Source organism: Schistocerca cancellata, chromosome 5, assembly GCF_023864275.1.
Source record: "Schistocerca cancellata isolate TAMUIC-IGC-003103 chromosome 5, iqSchCanc2.1, whole genome shotgun sequence".
Lineage (NCBI taxonomy): Eukaryota > Metazoa > Arthropoda > Insecta > Orthoptera > Acrididae > Schistocerca > Schistocerca cancellata.
In genome coordinates this window covers 332,259,809-332,267,517 of record NC_064630.1, presented here as the reverse complement: position 1 = coordinate 332,267,517, position 7,709 = coordinate 332,259,809, and the positions used below count along the sequence as shown (strand labels likewise).

Genomic DNA, 7,709 nt, shown 5'->3' with positions numbered 1-7,709 from the left:
GGCTGTCTTCTGTGGCAGCATTATCAAATTAGCTTAACTTTTATGTAGCCTCTGAGGTATAAGCTTCGTGATCAAAAGTATGCGGACACTTAGCAGTGGACATTAATATTGCTTACATTCACCCTTCGCCTTTATGACGGCTTGAACTCTGCTAGGGAGACTTTCAGTAAGATGTCTGAATGTCTGCTGAGGGATGGCAGCCCATTTTTCTTCAAGAGCCGAAACCGGAGAAGGTAGCGATGTTGGACACTGGGGTCTGGAGCGAAGGCGGTGTTCTAATCATCCCGATCTTTTATTAGTCTCAGGTCGGTACTCTGCGTGGTTCAGAATATTTCAGGAATGTTATTATCAGCACTCAAGGGAATGAAAAAATTATGATGAAATAATAGAAATTATTCAGATAGTTAACGTAAACAAAAATTTAATTATGATGGGGAATTGAATTCGATGGTAGGAAAAGGAAGAGAATAAAATAAAAGGTGAATATGGACTGGGAAAAAGAAATGACAGAAGAAGCCGCCTGGTAGAATTTCGCACAGAGTATAATACAATCATCGCTAGCGGTTGGTTTGAGAATCATGAAAGAAGGTCGTGCGCTTACAAGAGTCCTGGAAAAATTCAGGTTGATTGTATAAGGCTAAGACAGAGATTTCTTAACTAGGTTTTAAATTTTAAGGTATTTACAGTGGCAAATGTGCATTCTGGATTGAGAATTGCGGAGTTATTGGTTATGAACTGTAGATTAAAACTGAAGAAATTACAAAAAGGTAGGGAAGTAAGGAGATAGGACCTGGATGAGTTGAAAGAGCTAGAGGTTTCTGAGAGTTTCAGAGGGAGGATTACGCAACGATTGGTTAAACAGGGGAAATGAATGCAGTAGAAAACGAATGGGTAGCATTCAGAAGCGAAATAGTGAAGGCAGCAGAGGTTCAAAAAGTAAAAACCCAAGGCCTAGTAGAAAACCTTGGATAACACAAGAGAAATTGAATTTAATTGATATAAGGAGAAAACATAAAAATGCAGTAAATGAAGCAGGCGAATGGGAATATAAACGTCAAAAAATGAGATTAGCTAAGCAGGAATGGCTAAAGGACAAATGTTAGGATTTAGAAGTATATATCACTAGGGAAAGATAGATAGCATCTACAGTAAAATTAAATAGGCCTTAGGATAAAGGAGAAGCAGCTATAGAATATAAAGAGCTCTGACGGACAACCCATCATAAGCAAAGAAAGGAAAGCTGAAGGGTGGAAGGAGTATACACAGGGTTTATACAAAGGTGATGTACTTGAGAGCAATATTATACAAATGAAAGAGGGCGTAGATAAAGTTGAGGTGGGAGGTATGATAATACAAGAAGAATTTGACAGAGGACGGAGCACTGAAAGATCTAAGTCGAAACAGGGCCCTGGGAGTAGATGACATTCCATCAGAACTACTGATAGCCTTTGGAGAACTCACCATGACAGAAGTCTTCCATCTGGTGTGCGAGATTGCGAGCTAACATGCCATAGATGTTCGGGCTCACGTGCGGTTCCTCTTCGTCGAAATGGCTCAAACTCGTCTAGGGGTTGAACCGCAGGTGTCGCATTAAATGCCCTAAATTAGACACTTATGACCCTTTGAGTAAATTGTCTGGATGATGGCAAGTTTGTGAAATACAAAGTTAACATAACATATAATATCAGTAATAATAATATCTGGAACTAAATTAATGACTCATAAAAGATGTACGCCGCACAGTTGCGATTTGGTTAGAATAATGTTTATTCAGAAAGCAAATTAATAGCGAAACTGGTCGTATTTAGAGTTACTGTTACACTCGAGCGCATATCCATTTGACACAGTTCGATCATTCACAATCTCATGGCGAAACATAAGTACGATACTCCACACGAAAAGTCAGAGTTCACACCAGGCGCACGGCTGGTCACCGCTCAGAGCCTAAGTCCAGCGACACCACACAACGCGAAATTTTCTGTTTCACTTCCTAACTGCCTAAAGACCAACTGTCCGCTTTCGCGTCTCAATCCGAACTGTACCCTTTGATGTCTCCAGCCGAACTGTAGTCTTTGGTGTCTAGACCAGAACTGTCTTTGCCCGTCTCCGGCTGCGTTTCCCGTGCGCCAAATATCCTCGCTCAACTGACTAGGGCAGTTCCCTTTTCTGAAGCCGTCCATCTGATTGGCTACAACTTATTCTACATTCCACCTTCACGTTCTAAATAAAGTAACAATAATATCCATTACATAATAAACGCTAAATTCTTTTACATAAAACCAATCCAATTTCCTTCTTAGCTTTGAATGTCACGGTCAGTAGCCTTTCTGATAAGTAAATAAAGAACAAAAGTAACTGTTATGAACTAAACTTTACAACAAATATTCTATTACCTAATGATTCAATAAGGTATCATTCTGTCATCGGTCAGTGTGTTTTGTGTGGAGAAAATGATGATCTGATGCTTAACTGAAAATACTGATAATTTAAATTTACTATATCTTTCAAACAAATAAATTTACAAAGTTGATATTTACAACATTTGTCATTGTAATGATGCGCTTCTATATGAAATGTCGGTCGTCAAGATCGGCCAAAGCATTCAGATTTTAGCATTTAGTTCTTTGTTACAAAATTTGTGAATTTCATTTTCACAGTAAATCCTAAACTATTATAGATATGATCAATATTCAAGTTTTATTGGGATCACCATGAAAATTTATGAAGGATGGCTGATTAAAATTACTGTGGCTTAATTCCCTGCATTACTACAGAGTTAAATAGTTTTCATAAATGTTTCCCTTTATGGCAGATCTTAGGTCCTCCATATTTAATACTCCTACGTCTCCTTGGCCACAAAGGTTTCTTCTGGGTTTCCCTATGACGTAGGTTCTCGTCTGTCTCACTCGCACACTACAGCGCTTAGGTCTCAATAGACAATAGACCCTGTCAGTTTCCCCATCTCGTGTGAATCTGCGCACTTTGTGGCACGTGGTCCTGGACGACAGGGTTCGTTTCACAATTCCTGTAGGCTGACTCTTTCGGCCATATATTTATATGAGAGCGCAATGCTCGTTAACTCTCATGATGAATGAGACAGGTGAAATACCCTCAGACTTCAAGAAGAAAATGTGAAAAAAGTTGGTTCTGACAAACGTAAATATTATTGAAATATCAATTTATTAAGTCATGCTTGCAAAATACTAACACGAATTCTTCACAGAAGAGTGGAGAAACTGGTAGAATCCAACCTCGGGGAAGATCAGTTTGGATTACAGAGAAATGTAGGAACACGTGTAGCAATACTGACCGTACAAGTTATTTTAAGTTAAGGAAAGGCTAACTTACGTTTATAGCATTTGTAGACTTACAGAAAGCTTTTGACAATGCTGACTGGAATACCCTCTTTGAAATTCTGAAGGTAGCAGGTGTAAAATAAGCGGAGCGAAAGGCTATTTGCAGCTTGTACAGAAACCAGACGTCAGTTACAAGAGTTGATAGGCACGATAGGGAAACAGTGGTTGAACAGGGAGTTAGACAGCACTGAAGACCCTATGTACAGATATTATGCTAGCGAGATCGCTCGTAGCCTTTTTAACTCATGAGCGATTCATTCAGTTGATTTCATGCGATTTTTACTGGTGTGTCCTGAGTGGTAGGCTTCACTCAGTAAACTATGTACCACGTAAGTGACGCATTACTAACACAGCACATTAAGAGTACGATTCAGCACAATGTAAATTCTGAATAGTGTAACTGATATGCGTCCCCATGAGCTGGTATGAATGTTGCAAAGCGAAGAGTCTCTCGTGATCTGTATGTGACGCGAGTCGTGATGGTAACTGCTAGGTACGAGTTCACATAGAACAATATCGGTTCCGGGGGCACTGAATCTGGGCAAGGCCAGCATCAGACACGCCAAGGCTCCAAAGGTGATGGCTAGTGGATCGGTCTGGATGCAGTTCAGTATCTCCCACGGTTGGTCGCTGACATGCCAAGTTCAGAGAAGGTCAGCATCGGAAGTGGCGAAGGGTCGAAGGCTACGACTGGGAGATCAGTGTGACGCGGCGAGCGAGAGCTGCGATTGATGGGCTGGTATGTGCAGCTGGCTTAAGCTTAGAGCTTGTGCATAAGTGTGAGCTTTTGCGCTGCCTGCTTGCTGCTTACTTTTTTTCTAGTGTGTGTGTGTGTGTGTGTGTGTGTGTGTGTGTGTGTGTGTGTGCGTGCGTGCGTGTGTGTATGTGTGCGCACGTGTGAGTGATTGCGTGGGGAGGGGTACGGATGGTTTGAATTCCTATGATCTCAGGCGTCCACTATATCATCTCAGGTTAGGCAGGATAGGATTTCTTTCTTCGCTTTGGCGGGGTTCTGGAGAGCCTCTGAGGTCCGTAAACCTACCACCACTGGTAGTATTAATGAACTGAAAGCGTTAATTTTGCAGAGTAAGCATGCGCAGGATTCTGTAGCGGCGCCAAGCCCTCCGCCACTCCCATGTCTCACAAGTGTCAGTTTTGTTGGTATCTCTTCGTTGATATCGCTTCATTAGTGGTGTCCACGTGTGGAGTTCTGCTGTACTGGTGTAGAGGTGCGCACTCAGCATCCCGAGAAGGCAAGTATTCTGTAGGATCTGTATCTAACCTCCACATCGAGCTGCCATAGAGAATCTTCGCCAAAACGATGAGTTTGGTGACCGTGCCTAAATCGACACTATTTAAGAAAGGCCTCTTGTCTCGTCATAGCCATGATCTTGGTGCATAGGTCCTTGACGTAGTTGTGAAAGAAGAGTAGGACGCCAAGGTACCAAATGGAGGGGCTCCACAAAAAGTCATTGTCTTGCATCCAGGGGTGATCTAGCCACGATGGCCTATTTGTGCTGAAGTGCAATGCCACTGTCTTGTAAGGGTTAAGCTTCACCTTACTGTGATGACACCAATCGTTGGTCAAGTCCAAATGCCACTGAAGTTGTCGTATACTGGTCGCACGGAGTGGACCCATGATGAAAAAGGCGGTACCATCAGCAAATTGGAACAGCTGGACATCAGGGGCCGTAAGCACGTCATCGACATAAAGGGCGAACAGAATCGGTGATAATACTTAGCCTTGGCCGGCATGGCAGTTTTTGCATCCAGTCCCCTGTTGGCAACCTCCGCAATCATGTGCGTGTTGGAAAGAAAGCTGGCGAGCAGTCTTTGGTAGCCGTCAGGTAGTGCCGTCTATTCTTATGTCTTCCACAGAAGTTACTCACGACCCCATGTCAGCCCGCATCTCGTGGTCGTGTGGTAGCGTTCTCGCTTCCCACGCCCGGGTTCCCGGGTTCGATTCCCGGCGGGGCCAGGGATTTTCTCTGCCTCGTGATGGTGTTGTGTGCTGTCCTTAGGTTAGTTAGGATTAAGTAGTTCTAAGTTCTAGGGGACTGATGGCCATAGATGTTAAGTCCCATAGTGCTCAGAGCCATTTGACCCATTTGACACCATGTCACACGCAAATTCAGTGTCAAGGAAGCGCGTGGCTATCAACCGAGTTAAGTTTAAGTTAGTAGTGATATTTGGCGTCAGACGGAGTAGTTTCAATTCGATGGATACCTTCTCCTGAAATCCGAATTTCTCGGGGCTGATGGTGTCGCCTGCAGCTAGAAGTTCTCCAATGCGCTCCAGTAGCTTGCTCGGAGTAAGTATATTGGACGGCTGTCTTGGCATAGGTGCGGTCCTTCACCTTCTTGGAAATCGAGAGCCTCCTCGCAGTCGAGCAACATCTCATATAGGCAGCCAGTGGAAGGATATCCGCAGGTTGAATGATGCGCACGTGACTCGTGGGTGTAAAGAAGTGCCGCAACTGCAGCGTCACTATTGCCTCTGGCAATTTGTGACGAGATTGGCGCCTCTGGCGACGCCTGCTGCAGAATGACTTGTGTCTGCATTTGTTGACTGTGCTATTGAGAAACCCAGGATGGGGACCCAGTATGCTATAGAATTGCTCGGCGAGTACCGACTTCGGTGGAGGAGCGCCTGAAACAAGACTAACCGCTGGTCTCGGGTGTTGGCCGGATACTGACGTTTACGATTACCCGCAAAAACGCTCGACGGTCCGTTTCAGTCAGTAAGTAAGGTCTGCGTGATCTTCGTTTAGCTGTGGTTATTTAAATTCCACTTCACAATCACATCACCAACAGTCTATGGGTCTTCACAAGGGCTAATATGTCCCAGGTATATTTGCTACTTAGGCGACATCCACTGACTAGTCCATGAAACTTCCTGGCAGATTAAAACTGTGTGCCCGACCGAGACTCGAACTCGGGACCTTTGCCTTTCGCGGGCAAGTGCTCTACCAACTGAGCTGCCGAAGCACGACTCACGCCCGGTACTCACAGCTTTACTTCTGCCAGTACCTCGCCTCCTACCTTCCAAACTTTACAGAAGCTCTCCTGCGAACCTTGCAGAACTAGCACTCCTGAAAGAAAGGATATTGCGGAGACATGGCTTAGCCACAGCCTGGGGGATGTTTCCAGAATGAGATTTTCACTCTGCAGCGGAGTGTCCGCTGATATGAAACTTCCTGGCAGATTAAAACTGTATGCCCGACCGAGACTCGAACTCGGGACCTTTGCCTTTCGCGGGCAAGTGCTCTACCAACTGAGCTACCGAAGCACGACTCACGCCCGGTACTCACAGCTTTACTTCTGCCAGTACCTCGCCTCCTACCTTCCAAACTTTACAGAAGCTCTCCTGCGAACCTTGCAGAACTAGCACTCCTGAAAGAAAGGATATTGCGGAGACATGGCTTAGCCACAGCCTGGGGGATGTTTCCAGAATGAGATTTTCACTCTGCAGCGGAGTGTGCGCTGATATGAAACTTCCTGGCAGATTAAAACTGTGTGCCCGACCGAGACTCGAACTCGGGACCTTTGCCTTTCGCGGGCAAGTGCTCTACCAACTGAGCTACCGAAGCACGACTCACGCCCGGTACTCACAGCTTTACTTCTGCCAGTACCTCGCCTCCTACCTTCCAAACTTTACAGAAGCTCTCCTGCGAACCTTGCAGAACTAGCACTCCTGAAAGAAAGGATATTGCGGAGACATGGCTTAGCCACAGCCTGGGGGATGTTTCCAGAATGAGATTTTCACTCTGCAGCGGAGTGTGCGCTGATATGAAACTTCCTGGCAGATTAAAACTGTGTGCCCGACCGAGACTCGAACTCGGGACCTTTGCCTTTCGCGGGCAAGTGCTCTACCAACTGAGCTACCGAAGCACGACTCACGCCCGGTACTCACAGCTTTACTTCTGCCAGTACCTCGCCTCCTACCTTCCAAACTTTACAGAAGCTCTCCTGCGAACCTTGCAGAACTAGCACTCCTGAAAGAAAGGATATTGCGGAGACATGGCTTAGCCACAGCCTGGGGGATGTTTCCAGAATGAGATTTTCACTCTGCAGCGGAGTGTGCGCTGATATGAAACTTCCTGGCAGATTAAAACTGTGTGCCCGACCGAGACTCGAACTCGGGACCTTTGCCTTTCGCGGGCAAGTGCTCTACCAACTGAGCTACCGAAGCACGACTCACGCCCGGTACTCACAGCTTTACTTCTGCCAGTACCTCGCCTCCTACCTTCCAAACTTTACAGAAGCTCTCCTGCGAACCTTGCAGAACTAGCACTCCTGAAAGAAAGGATATTGCGGAGACATGGCTTAGCCACAGCCTGGGGGATGTTTCCAG

At 45.4% G+C, this 7,709-nt stretch overlaps 1 non-coding gene across 1 annotated transcript; it reads right to left on the bottom strand.

The window, feature by feature from the left end:
* Positions 1 to 6,570: 6,570 nt before the first annotated feature.
* On the bottom strand, positions 6,571 to 6,645 carry Trnas-cga (transfer RNA serine (anticodon CGA)). Its single transcript has one exon. It is a non-coding gene; the product is annotated as a tRNA-Ser (tRNA).
* Positions 6,646 to 7,709: the final 1,064 nt, after the last annotated feature.